The 17,798-nt window shown below is 38.8% G+C and overlaps 1 pseudogene; it reads left to right on the top strand.

Moving 5' to 3' along the window:
* Nucleotides 1–9,497: 9,497 nt before the first annotated feature.
* Nucleotides 9,498–11,934, top strand: LOC101629868 (annotated as a pseudogene).
* The last annotated feature ends 5,864 nt before the right edge of the window (nt 11,935–17,798 follow it).

The raw sequence follows: 17,798 nt of genomic DNA, 5'->3' as shown, positions 1-17,798 counted from the left end.
CTCTATTACTTTCTCTTCACCACCTTTGAACCAGCATTACTGTTTTGTGGCTCCCTCATTAAAGAGTTACCTTTGACATGTGTTCACTCTGTACTTGGATAAGAGTAGTGTATTTAACCATTTGAAATTTAAATTTGAGAGTATCCAGTTCCAGAGAATGAATGTGATTAATCTCAAAGAACTGTGGCATTCCCATACATGTTTGCCACTAATTGTTCTAGGGGTGAGCATATGGACCCGTCCTGATTAACGAAACATAAAACGAAGTCTGCTATAACCTTTTAGGAAAAAGGAAATGTTTTCTCTGAAAGAAAGAAAATACCTCTTCTTATACCACCTTCCATGTTTCTTGCTTAGAACAGTGTCATATAAAACTGAGGCAGCCATCTTGCCAACATGTAAAGAGGCATCACTGAATATACTGAAGATCACACAGCAGATAAATCCAAGGAAGACCCAAGTCCTTGACAACATAACTGAATTGTATAATTGACCCTAAACCATCTAGTTCTAGGCTTCTAGTTGAATAAGCAATGTATCTAATATCAAGTCTCCATGATATTAGATAGTGTTATTGTTCTTTCAGCTGAAGGTATTTCTAACTTACACAGAAAGTAAAAGAAATAAATAAAATGCAAAAATGTATGATTTGACTTTTTAGTTGCTACAATATAATTTTTCATGAAAATTGAGCAAATACTGAAATTTTTGTGGAACCACTAAACAGACAAAGCAATCCTGAGGATAAGAAACATAAATGGAGGTATCATGCTTCCCAACTTCAAAGTCGACTACAAACTATAGCAATCAAAACAGCATGGAATAAAAAAAAAAAAAAAAAACAACAACATTCAGAACAAATAAATAGTATAGCAAGCCCCAAAGTAAAGCCACATTTACATGGACAACTAATTTAGGACAAAGAAGCCAAGAACACACAATGGGGAAAAGAAAGTATATCTTCAATATATGGTGTTGGGAAAATTGGTCAGTCACAAAAAGAAAGAAAATACTATCCAGCATTAGTTTTTTTTTTTTTTTAGACTTTATACTACCCCAGAGTAGAAATGGAAAATCTGGAGACAATCGGAAACCTACCACAATATGGCCGTGGGCCAGAGACTATGGAGTATAAGGATAAAATGAAAATAAATGGTCTATTACCCAGAAATTTTCTGAGTCCATTTCAGGAAGGATATTCCAGAACCATTTCTTGAAATAAGAATATTTACTTGGTTGTCTAGCTTTTCAGCCTCAACCGTCTAACTCACACTGTCTATAGCAGTTCTATGGTTCTTTTGGTCTGACACACAGACATTACTGGCCCTCATTTATATTTCTATTACTTCAACAAAATTGCCTTTGCTAGGTACTCTATGAACATTATCATCCATTACTCCAGTTAATTCAGAGTTTACAGTTGTAAGTTATATTGTACTCTCTATAATAAACTTGAGTACAAACATTTTTGATTCTATAATAAACTTGAGTACAAACATTTTTGATAACTGTGATTTACTTCTCAAGAGTGACAGAATTCTTTTAATTTACCAGCAATGAACACACATTTTGATTAAACAATACTTTACAAAAGTATCAAATAATTTTGATTAATGTGTAAGTGAGAAATTTATAGAGATAGAAGGGGTCTTTAAGAGATCATCCAATCCTACTCTTGGTTTACGATGGAGAAACTAAAGTCCAGGAGAATTTTATCATTCACCATTTGAAAATGCAAGTGCTTTCATGTTCTCAAACCAATAGAAAAAGAGAACGTATTTAAGAGATGGTATTTTTTTATTGCAAGGCTCCATTGCCTTCTTCCAAATACTCCAGCATAAGGGAAGGGTTTTGCAGGAAGCAGTGGGTAATAATAAGAGCTACACCAGATGCTGGTTGTGGCACACTCATATCTTCACCTATAAAGGTCAAAGGTTACTTAGTGTAAACACCTTTAGCTTTCTGGTCAGTCCACATGGATGGTAACCTGGAAGAGCCAAAGTTAACCCCCTTAGAATCAGTCATCAACCAATAACATACAGGAGGTTCATACCTCTCTAGGATTATGCTGGAAGTCCCAAATCCCAGGAAACCCCTCAGTCCCAGGGCAAATGAGACAATTGGTCACACTAGGTGGAATAACTCTGAGGCATGTTGTTCATTGTGTCCCTGAGGTCCTCAGTATGATTGACCTTTGGTTTTCCACAGTGGTAACAGGCTTGATAATATACTCTTTAGGGCCTTCTTCTCTTTCCGGTCTTATTTCCCCATCAATGTTTCTTATAGTTGTCTGCAACATAAATTATTTATATTTGAAATCCTTACCTCAGGATTTACTTTAGGGAAACTCAAACTAAGATAATCTTTCACATTTATGGAGAGCTTACTACATATCAAGCACTATCCCAAGTCCTTCACATCTTAATAAATATTTCATCTCCACAATACTGTGAAGTCAGTAATATTATCATCCTCATATTACTAAAGAAACAAGAGACAAACAGGTTTAAGTCCTTTGCCCACACTCAGCCAGCCAGTCAGTGCTAGAATTGAGATTTGAAATTAGGAAGTCTGACTCCAAATCCTACATTTGTAATTACTACTCTATACTCTGGGATGGAAAACCAAACTTGCTTAGAACCATCCACAGATCATTGTTCCAGAAAATATGTTCAGTAGATGGTGTGAGCCAACCATTTTTACATCTGAAGGGAAAGTAAATTATAGAAGCATGTGTGGCAGGAAACAGGCAGGAGCCTAAGGGGCTATGCTAGGAACTGAGAGAAGACAGGACTGTACTGAAGGCCATGACGATAGAGTAACCCCTACAACCCTCAGAGCTAATATGCAAAGGCAATGTGGCAATCTCAGGAAGCATTTAAGGGTAACTAGTCAATGACCAGGACCAGGGGTTGCTCCTGAACACATAACAGTTGGGCCACCAGCTCAGCTCTGCCCTCATGTATGCACGCTGAAGTCCCAGAGCAAGCTGTCCTCAGGGAAACTGAGGAGTTGAGGAACCCAAGGAGTGCCTTGGGCTCTCCCAAAAGCAGGGCTAAAGCAAGGACTCAGGTGCAAGTCATTTATTGCATAGGAGATCCCTAAGAGCATAAATGAGAGAGCAGGAAGAGAATAAAAGGAAGGAGGGGAACTAGCAGAAGATGCATCCTAAAGTGGGTTACTTCCATGGGCAGCAATTGCTCCATGCTGCTGGAGATCCTTGGAGAAACAGCATGTAACATGCCTCAGAATTGTCCCACTGAGGATGGAAGAAGTTGGGGTATTTAGCAACCAAGCCAATCCCTCATTGGTGAATAGTCATTCTTGAAACATTAAGTCCCCAACATTTCTTACCAAGCACACTCTTGGGATAAGAGAGCCTGGAATCCCCTTCTGGAAGGAACTGTTGTCAGGTGACCTCTGAGAGAGACCAAGGAGGTGGGAAGGAGTACGCTATGCAGTATCTGCCATATTCATCTGTGGCCTCCTACCATGTTGAGCAACCTCAAGGACCAGAGACCCACCACAGCCTGCCAGAATGAGCAGAAAGGGAAGTAAAAGATAACTCAATAGGTTGAATTCTCAGCACTGCCCTGAGAAACTCTGAGGATTCCCAGAGATTTTTAGAATGAATCTGAGTAGCACAGGGAGTTGCTATATAGTCTGGGAACTAGAAAAGTGGCATTAGACTTATCATAGGCTATAAATATATCTTACTATGCTCAGTCTTGCTGATAGAAGCTTTCACTCATGTCCTGCTCTGAAAGCATTGGAAATATGTGTTTGCTCAAAATGATTCTAAATTCTGTGACTCCATTTGCCAATGGCTAATGTAACACAGATCAGCCTAACCCCTGCAACACCAAAGTCAGATAGACCCAACAATATTCACATCACTCTATTTTATTAACCTCACACTGTTCACTTAGTGACTAAGCCATAACTACTCACCCTCTGCCCAATTAATTCCAACACTAGAAACACCATTTTCTTTTACGTGGGATGGTGAATAATGTAAGATTCCAATATACTCATAAATGACCTTATACCTTACTTGGAGTGATAAGCTACCTTTACAGAATATTAAAATAAAACTCTATGTTATTAAGTTTAAGAATGGTAAAAATATATATATATTACCACTTGAATGATATCCTATAGTAACTTAGAGTTGCAGAGAAAAAGAATATTGGCTGTCAAAGTACTTACTACTCAAAGTGTGGTCCCTGGGCCAGCAGCACTGACATCACTGGGGATCTTGTTATAAATGCATAATCTTAGGCCCACCCAAGCCTGGTAAATCATTCTTCCTTATAACAAGATCTACCAGGTGATGTATATAAAAGTTAGAAACACTTACCTAGTTGCACTCCTTTATTTTACACATGAAGCCATCAAGGTCCAGAGACATTAAATGAGTTGTTCACCTCTTAGATTGCATTTATTTTCTAAAGAACTCCAGAAAGAAAAGTGACCCAGTTAAGGTGAAGAAGAGGTAATGTATAACAGGAAAATGCCAGGAAATGAAATATTAACAGAAGTAGCATAGACATGAAAGAACTCTAATTTTAAATTGACTGAAATATCAACTGCATCATTCTTTGTTCGTGAGATTACTTTTGACTTTCAATTGTTAGTTGAATCATGGTCAATTGTAATGAGGATAAGTCTTAAAATATAACTCTTGCTCCTTAATCCTGTGGTGCACACGTCATACAAATGTAGCCGGTTTCAGAGTATCAGAACACAGACTCAGGCATGCAAAACATGGAATTTTACTCTTCTCTAATTCAATTTCATTTCTATTTTGAACCCCTCTACCAAATCCATAATCTTAGATAATTTGGCAGCCTTTTCCTTTATCCAAGGTTGTGTCAAAGTGATGATTGCTTTTCCAGCATGCTAGTGGGTCTAGGGGCAGAGGAACTGCTAATCTGGTTCTCAAAGTCATTTGTCCACATGGGATCCTCAGAGACATCCATCATGCCGCCTGGTCCTTGGTTCTAATCCATGTGGGTTCCAGCTAAGTGTCAAGCTAAGATCTTAGTACAGTCTGGCTACTCCCTTCACCATCACTCTTGGACTCTTTGGGGTCCCAGATTAACTGCTGCTTATGTTCAGGGTATCTGAAGCCTTGGCTTATAAGAGCAGCAGTCACACACTTGAATATCCCTGCACTCCTGGCAGGCTTGAAGCAGGCTGTGACAACCTGGAAAATTAAGACCCCATATAAAGGGAGGGGAAAAACTGCTCCTTACCGTTGCAACCACCTCCTCACTACAGCGCCAGGTAACATTTAGTATTCTTCACTAATGCTAAATGACAACATTTAGTATTGTTTACTAGCCAGTATTATTTACTCGCCAGTCTGTATATGCTGTAAGTGCAGGAAAACCTAGTCATCCTCATACCCCACTGTACTGCCTGGTCCCCATGCATATTCATTCATTCATTCATTCAGCAAATATAGTTTGAGCACCTACCTTTTCCTATACATGTGCTGCACATTATAACTGTAATAAGTCTCTGCCATCATAGAGCTTGCATTCCTAAGTGGGGAAAACTGCCATTAAACAAGTAACAAATAAATGAACAAAATAACTCATATCCATTGTATAAAATAAAAAGCCACATTATTATAGGATTAATGAAAAACTTGTGTTAAAGCTAACTATACTCAGTCTGCCAGGAGTTCAACTATGAGACAGGGGTTCAGCTACATGATCCAAACCTGTCTCTATGCAAGTCGCATGTTGGCATCTCCTAAGGTCATTGTCCACTCTCTAGCTCATGGGAGTGACTGGTTAATGAGTACATAGAACAGCAGCATTTTCCCCATCAGTTAGCCACATGTTGGAAATTCAGGCACCTATCTCCTCATAATTGCCCCAGAGATGGTAGCCTGGAATTTCTCACCAGACCTCACCTAGCCTTCCCTCCATAATGCTTTCTACCCACTCACACTCTCAAGGGAATAAGCGAGTCAGCCAATCTCTGGGTAAGAAACGGCTGGGAGAAGGATGAGTACTGGTCACTAATACAAACTGAAGTAATTGTAGAGTCTTGTAGGGTTCAGTGTCATCAAGTTTGCTGTATTTTTCCCAGTAATTTTTAGTATTTCTTAGTAGTTCTAAGGCTTATCCTTACCCATTTAAGCATTTTCAAACATTTCTCTAAGTTGGTAGGGCCAACTTAGAGTGAATAGTAACTATTCATTTTAATTTTAAAATAGAAACGTTCAAGTCTTTGCAGGGAAAATGACCTAAAAAACAAAGTGTATTTGCTTTACAAGAGCTAGGTTTCTAGAGGAAAAGAGTTTAGAGATAATAACTTGGCTTTCAGAATTTAGAGTCTGACAGGGGAAGGCCAAAGTTTTCATCTGAACCATTTGTTGAACCCCGTGTGATGATAAGAGCATTTTCCAGCGAACCTTATAGAAAGAACCTAAGATTAGGGGGAAAGAGTAAGAGAGTTTGGTAGAAGGGTAGGGATTTGTTCTTTCAGTTACTTCCTGTCCTCCTGTGCTACCCCCACCCCTCAGGTGCACACCAAAGTCCATAGGAAAAGAACAGTAAAACCTCCCAGATAGGTTTGGAGACATGAATAAAGAAAAGGCTTTATGTCTCACTTCCCTCTTCCGGGATGTGCTGCTTGCAAAGCTCCAATCCACAAGCGTTGTAAGGATGGGAGGTTGTAACTAAGCAGAGAAAACTCACATGGCTGTGCATGTTCATTCCCTTTCTCCTTTCCCACTCCCAGCAAACTTCAGCGTCCACTGCTTTCCAGCCACAGAGTGTGAACAGAGAAATGTTATGTTGTTATATGAATTATAAAGATGTTACATTGTTTAAGAATAAGTCATGGGAATGAACTGAAAAATAAGAATCATCCATGCCTTCCAGGGTATGTGGTTTGAGTTGAGGGGAACTCATAACAAAGGTATGACCTTCGGGAGGTGGCCTGTGCTGTAGATAGGATGGAGGAAGCAGATGATCACGCAAGGGCCATAGGACCAGCCCTACCCAATAAAATAGAAATAGAAGTGGCATGGGTCACCTCTGGATGGAGGTCTTAAATATGCCTGTGGTCAATTCTCTAGGCTTTGTTTTTGTGGAATCCTGCAAAAAGTCTATGCATGCCAGATGGTAGCACTATAAGAAAGTAGTACTTCTATTAGCCTGGATCCCTGAGTGAATCAGTAAAGCAGAACCTCCCGCCTACCTGTATTAGAATACGTAGCGTAAACAGAATATGTTTTAATTGTGTTAAGCCACTGAGATTTGGGAGACATTTGTTTCTGCAGCATAACATAGCCTCGCCTGACTAATACAAGCTAATTTTCCTAGTTAGAAATAGAGTTATAACTTTATCTCTCTGAGTTTTATTATCTCTAAATTTTAATGCTACCACATGCCTCAGATTGAACCATATGACACTGCCATTTTACTAACTCAAAAACCCAAAAGAGAACATCAGCAATTTCATGTAGTTCAACCATAGTATTCTAAGGAAAGAATTTATAGAACCCCAGGCTTATTCTTTCACTATTACTTAGTATTAAAGTTTATTTTATTTATTTAATGATAAACTAGGGCATGGTTTCCATTGCTTAAGCAGAAACAAAAACCTGAATTCTTCCATCTTGTTTTCAAGCAACTTGAAAATGTTAGACTTGGCTTTTCTTTGGCAATTGACATTACAGTTATGTTATACAAGCAGATTATAAGTAGATTTAGGAAAGGGAGGCAGAGAAAAGGAGTTTTATTCTTATTTAAAATCCTGGTTTGAGCAAGTATCCAGGGATATCTGTAGACAAAATAATAAATGGGGTGAAGATTTTTCTTTGAGCTATTCCTGTATTGCCTTTCAACTTCTATTTCCCTTCCTTGCCCTTCTATCATTTCTCTCAGTCCCCAAAGATTTAAGAGTCAAGCTGAGTATCTCATTTATGGGAATCTCAACTAAGATTTATGCCAATTGCCAAGAAGGGGATAAGCTGGCCATTATTACAGTTATTAGTATTCTAGCCAGAGCCTCACAAAGAGCCAAAGTCTCACAATACTCAAAATTATGGAAAATAACAATGTTCATTATGTCAACAAATATTTATTATGTACTATGCACCTCCTATATGCCAAGAACTGGACCATGGTGAACCAAATGAAGTCCTTGTCTTAATGAAACAAAAGATCAGAAACAAATGTATAATATAATATTATGTACTAATGGGTGGCACAAGTAAAACAAAGTAGGGTAAGGGGCAAGCGTGCGGTAGAAGCCAATTTTTAAAAAAAAATTAATTTAATTTATGCATACAGAAATGGGGTACAGGTCAGAGGTGCAGGGGTGACAAGAGGATTCACCAGAAACAAAGTGCGGAGCAGAACAGGCAAATTGACAAAGAACACTGCTGAGGGGAGCAGCGGGCAAGACAGAAGAGGTCTGTTGAGCCATGTGGGTCACCTCCAGGGCCAGGGATCGAACTCGTACTGAAGTGGCCACAGCTTGGCTTAGCTTTGCAATGCAGTGCTCTAACCCACTGTGCCACCAAGGAGGGCCTGAAGCCAATTTTTATACATGGCTAAGGAAGACTTTTTTTAAGAAGCTATTTAAGGTTAAAATGCAGGAGTAAATCATTGGCAATATGAATACCTGAGGTGAGGAACATTGCAGTGAGAGATCATCATATAAAAAAAAAAACAACCCTAAGTTGGAACTTGTCTACGTGATCAAGGAACCACAAGAAGATCATGACTTGATGAAAGTGAGAGATAAAGGAAATCAATAAGAAAGAAGATCTAATAAATAGGCCAAGGCCACATCACATAGTGCCTAGTAAGCCATGCTGAAGACTGAATTTTGTTTCAAGTGTGATAGGAAGCCAACATAGGGCTTTCAGTAAGGGAGTGACAGACTTGATTTATTTTGAGAAAAGATAGACTCCAGACATGAGTGTAGCAGGAACCCAGTTAGCAGATAAGTGTAGCGGTTCAGGTGAGAGATGATGATGGCTTAGTCTAGAAAGGCTGACAGCCTGGCCTGTGATAAGATCACAGATGACATTTATTGAGCATTCATTGGTTAAGGGTTTTATAAACATTATCCTCCTAACCACCCTGTGGAGTAAGTATCATTTTTGGCTCATGTTTACTAAGGAGGAAACTGACATTTAAAGACAACAACGTGTCCCTTTTCTATCAACTTACCTGATTTAATGAGGAGTGGGTGCTTTGGTCGTGGACATGTGGTCACTTACATATAAAGAAGTCTGAGACTTTGTCTTTAAATCATATATATAGCATTGTAAAGCTGGACTTGGAGCTGCTGGCCAGCACTGCTCCTGTGCCTGGTGGCCCGAATGTCACAGTCAGGAGCCCTGGCCACAGGCATCTGGGCCTCCCGCAGGCTCATCTGACAGGTGAGGGAGGGCAGGTGGAAGGCATCCGCTCCAAGCATCCCAGACACAAGCTGCCCTTGGAGCAAGTTGCAAGATCAACATGAGGCAGAGACTAGGAAATTCACAGGAAGAGTATGTGAAGCAGGTTGTCCTGTACAATATCTATAATCACTTATGATATAGAAATAGTTAAGCATGTCAAGAAAGATAAATGAAAATACTATGAGGTACTATTAAAGAACAGTCAAGAGTGCCTCATGCTGTACCCTTACCATTTATTGGATATTTTATATATATAGCGAAGTGCCTGCAGATAACACCTTTTTCATCTTATACCCAGATTTTGCAGGACATAATGAACAAGGGGAAGAGTTATGACTCATTACCCAGTTTTAATGCAGCTGGCAGTCTAAACCTTCTTGGCATAGGAAGAAACCAATACATTGATCTGATGCATCAGTGTAGGTCATCAAAAACATTTTTTCAGAAAGAGAACAGTGCACAATCTTTTTCAGAAGGAGAGATTGGAAATTGCCATAGAGGTGTGGTGGGTGGTATAGGCTGGAAATATCACAGGTGGTGATATGCACTTTGCCTGACAAATGCAAATCATTATCTTAGGTGCAGGCCCCCAACTCTCTGGATCACTAGATTATGTAGTATATAGTTTATGTAACAGAGGATTTGTTTATTTGGATGTACCAATCTCTGATGACAGCTGTATAGCAGTTCCTCCTGTGGAAAGTTTTTTAATTAATTGAGCGAAAGGTGATTATTTTGAAACTCTGCAAGGTAATTGTTTCAATAGTTAAAGCATACTAATGTTGCAGTTTGCAAAGGTCCTTGAGATAAACTTGTGTCTGGTCAACAATAATGTCTTACTGTATGGCTGATAGGGATTTGCCCATAAGAAGGGATAAGTAATAAATTTGGATTGACTTCATTCATTGTGGAGGAATGTTCCATCTGTAAACAAATTAAAGAGCACTTTAGATCCACACAAGATGCTGCTATCCTGGGGTGGCAGGGAAAGTAATCCTACGCAAGAAGCTTTGTCAGCTACTGACACTGATACAAATAGTCAAGAACACCCAGCTGACGCAGCTGGGATGTACAGTTTGAATTCATCTACAGGATATATAAAGCATATTGTGTTCCCATTTGCCTTAACTCTGACTGCCTTTTTAATGATGGGAAATCTACTTGAAAAGTCATGCAGCCACAATGTCTGAGGCTGGTAAGCTCTTACCTGAGTCTCTGGACAGCTTCCTTAAGTAACTGGAAAAGGTTCAGCGCACTGGTGAAGGAGCACAGAGATATTTTGATCACATACTTGCTTACTCTGAGAAACACAACATTATGTCTGAGTCATAATGAAGATTTAATTGTGTGAACTGTGCAATCAGACCAACCCAGTTTGAGTTTTCCTCTGCATCTCTTATGCCATGAAAGCCTTCTTGGTTTGGACCTACAACTTGCAGCAGAGTTCTAAACAAAATTTACCTATTACTTAGTTCATTACTCCTCTTACCAAAGAAAGCCCACCTGTCAGCAGCTGTCCCGTATTGGACTGGCTGTCTGAGAAGTCAGCTGTGTCTGTTTTAAACTGGGCAATGACCACACCACTGAGCAAGGACCACCATTTCTTATACTGTGTGGAGTAAACTGCCAGATACATCCCAGGGTTAAGATCAATTACTTGGGATAGTGAACCTGGGGTAATTCCTACATCACATGTGCTCATGATGTTGAATGAGGCTTTAATATGTCCTGCAGTTTTGATTCAGAAACATCATTGGCATGGGGTAGGAGAAACTGTCTACACACCATTTCCATTTAATGGAACAGAACTACAAGGAGAGTTTAGTCGAGTTAACGTGGATGTTCATAAAGCATTGCAAATACTAAGGAGCTAAGTGTCTTACAGCATTTTTGTGGCTATGTCCCCATCCAGGCTGGATGCTTCTCACCAACTTCCAAACAGAAAGCCTGGTGATACTGCTGACAAAGCAGATGCTGGCTCTGGCTCAGATAGAATGGGAGTTCGCAGTCATTTGAAATTGTCACTAGGAAGCAGCTCTAGATTCAACAAAAAGCAAAACTCTGCTGCCACAAAAGAAGAAGAGTGGGTTCCTCTCGACTTATGTTCAGGAATTTTCCTGTTTAGTTCTGAATTAAACTAAGATGTTTATAGAAAAATTGCTATACATGGCCTTTGCTGGAAAGAAAGCCTTTAAAACCTCTTAAACATATATCCCAGTAAAAAACTCTTTCTACAAGCCCTTATGTTTGTTCACTCACTCTAGGTAGTCACACAAAGGCCAGCTTTTCCAGTTCGCTTTCACAGTCCTCCTCTGCCAATGTGAAGGCTTGACTTCCTGCAAAAAAAAAAAAAAAAACCAATAATAATATTTAAAGATGCTACCTTATCAGAATTGAGTGGGCGCTCACCTTCCTCCCACCTTATTGCCAGCCCACATTTGCAATCAATCGATTGCACCATTAGTCACTCACACTTTCTGCCTTTTGCTTGTTAACCTCTGCTTTATAGTGCAGCCACTAAAAAGTGACTCACTGCTACACTGTGACTCTTGCTTCCCTGATGTTAAAAGTTTAGGGGACATGCTCATGTGCTTTCTGAAGTGTTCCTCATTATTGAAATTCCTTTTAAAAAAAGATTTATTCATCTATACATACAGGAACTGGTATACAAGACATAGGTATGGGGGTGGTGGTGGTGAGAGGACTCACCAGAGACAATGGGAGCAGAACAGGCGGATCTACTGAAACACACTGCTGAGGGGAGCAGTGGGGAAACAGGAGAGATCTGCTGTGCTATGCATGCGGGTCACCTCCCAGCTAGAGATGGAATTTGTGCTGCAGTGCCTGGGGACAGCTTCATTATTGCAGTTCCTAATGCAGCAAAGAGCTTTTAGCATCCTACACTGTGTATTTACTTTAAGACAATCTGTATTTCTTGAGGATATACTTTATAGGCTTTGTGATGAGTGCTATGTTTATAAGCAGTCACTATGAATATTGCAGTGGTAATTTTATATATTAGTTTATTAACAAATCTTGTTAATTTTTTATTTTGTTACCTACTCCTTAGGAAGGTGAAACTCTTCCTCTGAAAATGTTTCTTGGTACTTCAACTAGCAGAACTACAAAAGTAATAAACATCCAGTGTTGAGAGATAATATAAGAGGGTGTTCAAAGTCCCTGTGGATGGCTATAAATTGTGTATACCAGTTGAACATTGTTGAAGTTATATAAAGCAGCATAGTTACATATAATTTAACCTTGATTATAAAGTCTTAATCTGGAATGTGACTGTACATTGACAGCTCATGAGAAGCTTTAGAAACATCCTATTTTCATACACCATTTAAATGTGAACTTTTGTTGTCACTAAACTTGGGCTTTATATTTTCAGAGACTTTGGAAAAGTAAGAGTTTATTTTCCTCTCTTGTACTGTAAAATGCTGTGCATTTTACCCTGATTTATTTTTTACTTAGTAGCTTTACCGTGAATAGTTAGGAAATTGACTTTGCTGCTTTCAAACCAAGGAGTATGATTTTAAAATTAAATGTTAGACACATTTAGACTGTGTCTTCTAATCAAAATATTTTAGTGATTAAACCTACTTTGAAAACATTGGACACTCTGAATCCTAAATTATGTGAATCATTTTGGAGAAAATGATAAAAATAATTCGAGTTATTTCAAAATATTTTTGAGCCATCATTCCTTTAGTATCTCCAATGTTAATTAGAATAATCAAAATCACTTTATAGACCTTTCATGTTGCCTTCCTTGTGCAATGTGTGCAGCGTTATTGTTCAGTTTGGCTCTTCTTGTAGGATAATGGCTTACTAGTTTAAAACCATAACTAAATTAACTGGTCACACAAATTTATATCTAAATCATGTACAGCATTGAAAGATTTGAGAATGTTATATTCTAAGCATTTTTGCCCTAATTTTGCAACTTACAGAACTGATATCTGTGTACTTAACATCTGGAAATGCATGCCTTTCTTAAAACTGTTAACATAATCATGCATTCAACTCCATTGCCTACCTATAAAATCTAATGTTTTAGAACAGTTTACCTGTGGCCTATTCAGTGCTCTGTTTGGAGTTCATTTCGTTTTCTGTTCTGTCTCAGATGAGGTAGAAACCAAGTATATGTTATAAATGTTTGCCTAAAAAAGCAAAAATCCATACTAACATTAGAATAATTTCTTTTGACTATGAATTACTCTTTTATTTTTCCAATAATTGATAGAGTACTTCCCTAGTGCTATGAGGTAGGTATGTAACTTTTACAGTTTTTAACCAGGTTGTAACTTTTTTATTTGATCAGGGTTTCACCTTCTTTACTGGAATTAACTATAGTTATTTACTCCTGTATTAACACTCTTACCCTACTAATGACACACACACTAATAAAGAGTGAATGTTTGCAGTTGTTGGCAGTGAATCCAGTGATTGGTGAATTTAAAACTAAAATATGGGAGTAATTTGCTGCTATATTTCCTTTGATAGATAATAGAGGAAGAAATCGAACCTAATAATAATCATGAATTTTAGAAAAAGTAGTGAAAAAACATATGGTCAGCTCCATTTTCTCTTATGAATGAGGAAAGGTTCCAATTCCAAGCTGCTCTCATATTTTTGAGGGCAAATCTGCTTTTTTAGTGCTGTTAGCAAATGGCAAAAGCTGCTACTGTGCTTATGCCTTATGAATTTGATGTTCTTTCATTTGTACACCAGCCCATGTAAAGATCTATTTCTTAAATCTTATAAGCATTGATTCAGTTCAACAAAGGTAAATTTAAAAGATAAACTTTATTATTTGCCAAAGAAAATTTATGGAACACTTTCTATCCATTTTGGCATATGTTTAAGGCATTTATATATATATATATATATATATATATATATATATATATATATATTAGAGATTTATTTATTTATGCATATAAGAATTGGGGTGCAGGCCAGAGGTGCAAGGGTGAGAGGATTCACCAGAAACAGAGAGGGGAGCAGAACAGGCAGATCTTCTGAAATACAGTGCTGAGGGGAGAGGCGGCAAGACAGGAGAGTCAGCTGCACCCTGTGAGTCAGCTCCCCAGCCAGGGATTCAGCTTCTGATGCACTGCGCACTTTAACCCAACCCGTTGCACCACCAAGGAGGCCCTGTTTCAGGTATTTATATTTTGCTTCGGACCACCTCCCTCTGACCCCCACCCTCTACCTCTCAACCTGACTTAAACCATGGCAAACGTTTTTAGAAACCAAGAGAAAAAAATATATATGAAAAAGCCCTTAGAATTTAGTGTGGCACAATTTAACTTCTCAAGTAAGCATAAAGAATGCAACTTAATGTCATTTTAAAAAGTATGACCATCAGATTTCCTTCTTTTTAAATGTGTAATCAGATGGTTTTGTATTGGGGGAGGGTAAGATGAGTTTTTTTCACTTGATGTTTTCAGCTTTCACTGCCATTCATGTTTCCCTTTTATATTCAGTGTTTTGAATACAGTTGTATTTAAAAAATATTTTAAAGTACCAAAACTGTAACAAAGTACAATAGATTTTTTTCTGGTATAGTGTTAATATTATACAATGTGTTGTCAATTTGATTATTGGCACATGTGTTTAAATATAAATCATGATGTTGAATAAGTTACTGCTAACGTGTGAGAGAATATACATATAAAGAGGGGAAGCAGCATATTATAAGTCACACAAATAACAAATAACAGACTCTGAGCTCATACAGATTTTGCCTCCTAAGACACTACACTGGCCACAATCACTGGTGTTTGTTATGCCGGAATGGGACACACTACCCAAAAAAAGCCAGCCATGCCGTTGTAAAGACAAGAGGAAACTTTATGCAAGCTCGAGCGTGGGGCCAATCACACACCAGAGCCCATAACAAAGAGAAGAGCAGATTATATAGTCCCTTTTTGGTGCGCAGGCCTCAGGACAAAGGGGTAGCTAGTGATTGGTTTGGCTGACCTTCACATAGTTTCCTGAATATGGTGAGGTTGGCTTTTGGCCATGCAAGTGGCCCCCTACGCCTTATCTATACAGGAATGCACAAGAATGCAGGTTCCACCCAGGAGGGAGTAAAAGTTTCCCTTGGAATGGCAATTTTAAGAACATGGTGCCGATTATGTTCTTCAGTGTAGGGCTCATGTTTGAGACAAACTCATTATATTCAGGGTGAAGAAAGAATACTCTCATATAAATCATGGTCAAAAGAAAACTGGAGAGGACTAGGGTTAGTGTTAAATTTGGGCTACACAATCTTATTTTTTGGAACAAACTGCTTAATGGAGCTCCTGGTATGAGAGATTCTTGGATTCACAAAAAAATAAGATCTTTGAAGACTTTTAGAAGCCAAGAAATACATAAAGATGAAAATCCTGTCAGGCTGTACTTCCTACCTTTTGGACACAAAGTAAGTTTGTGCACCTTGAATTTCTCTGAATCTGAAAGTATTGGTCTGTGAACCATCCAAGTCCTTATAAGAAAAGAAAATGAGACATATAGAACCTACTTCCTTGATGGGCTGGCTCTGGGAGCCTGACTAAGAATTGACTGGGAGAACCAGCAACGGACAGAGCTGACTCCCACCAAGTGAGAGTTTAATAAACAAAATCACAATTGGCCCCAGCTTGGCTTCAGCATTTTTGAAAATGACATCCAAGATGGCATAATCACTGAGGAGAAAATCAAGCCTGGTCTGCAGTTGGAAATTGCTAGCTTGTTGGCAGCTGTTGCTCACTCATGGTTGAACTACTCTGTCATTAGATTTCAGAATAGGGTAACACAAAGGAAGAGGATGAGGGCCATCATCTTACTAGGCTACTGAACAGATTAAGAGTTCAGGAAAATCTTGTTTACAGTCAACCAAGTATTTACTACATGCATTCAGCACTTTGCTGTATAAACCACAGAGGGGGGCGGCGACATTGCCCTTGTTCTGGAGAATTGTGTTACTGCTGACATTCTAGAGAAATTACAAAAACAAAGGTGTGGCAATAATTTGAGGATACCTCTCAGCCCTAGGTCCATTCTTCCTTGCCCTGCTCTGTGATACGAGGGCTGGGCCCTGTAAACTTTGCCCCTGTGCCAGATAGTGCAGAAGGGGAATTTATCACAGGGTAAAAAAATTCCTCTTCCTCATGTGCCTTCTTGTAGTAATTAATCCAGTTATTAGTTTAAAATTATTCATATTAAACACCCCTTGTTCTAGTTACTGAGTGGCTTCTGCCTCCAACTGAAAACTGACAGTTTTACTGAAGGTCAGAGAATATAATGCTGTAAGAGTTCAGACTATGTGGCGTTCAATGTGGACTGTTAAGTTAAGGGTGGATGTGATGTAAGAACTGCTCAAACTGATAAGGGAAGAGTTTTAGTTCTAAATTTGGGGGTGGGGGAGTCAAGGGGTGAGAGAGAGAAAGAGAAACACACACACACACACAGAGAAGGGACTAGGGGCCAGATTGGATAACTCATTTAAAGTGCTGGGAAGTAACTTCAAAGGACAAAAATAGATTAATGATTAACTAACCAATTAATTCAACAACTGTTCATTGAACACCTGTTATGTATGTATCAGGTTATACGTGTAGACTTACATCAGTGAGCAAAACAATTGAAGCTCCCTGCCCTGTGGTGCTTACGTTCTAGGGGGTGTGAGATGATGAGGCAGGAGAGAGGTGATAAACAATAGACATGATAAGCATGCTGTGGGGTACAGTAGAGGTTGATAAGTGATATGAAAATAGAGAAATATGATGCATGTGGTACAGGAAAATGTGATGTGTAGAAAGCAGACTGAGGGTTGTATTAGTTTTCTCTTGCTGTTGTAACAAATTACAAATAATGGCTTAAAGCAAGACAAACTTAATATCTTACAGTTTATAAGTTAGAAGTTCAAAGTATTGGCATGACTGCATTCCTGCCATTTCCAGCTTTAGAGAACACCTGGGATTCCTTGGCTCATGGTGTCTTCCATTTCCAAGCTAGCAGAGTAGCATCTTAAGCTCTTCCCTCTCTTACTCTTCTTTCATATCACATCTTTGACTCTGACATTCCTGCTTCTCTCTTATAAGGACCTTATACTAGGCCCTCCCAGATAATCCAATAAAATATCCCCATCTCAAGATACTTAACATAATCACACCAGTAAAGCCCCTTTTGCTGTGTCAGGTAATATCTACATCTACAGATTAGGACCTGCATATCCTTGGGGAGGGGAGACATTATTCAGTCTACCACAAGGGGGTTGTGACTTTTAATCACTAGTCATGATATGCCTCGTTTTAAAAGTAAGATTTGAGCAAGACCTTAAAATAAGGGAGTTACCTGTGGAATT

Source organism: Condylura cristata, unplaced genomic scaffold (assembly GCF_000260355.1).
Source record: "Condylura cristata isolate star-nosed mole 26May11 unplaced genomic scaffold, ConCri1.0 scaffold00027, whole genome shotgun sequence".
NCBI lineage: Eukaryota > Metazoa > Chordata > Mammalia > Eulipotyphla > Talpidae > Condylura > Condylura cristata.
The sequence above is the reverse complement of the archived record's forward strand: the minus strand, read 5'-3'. Positions and strand labels throughout refer to the sequence as shown.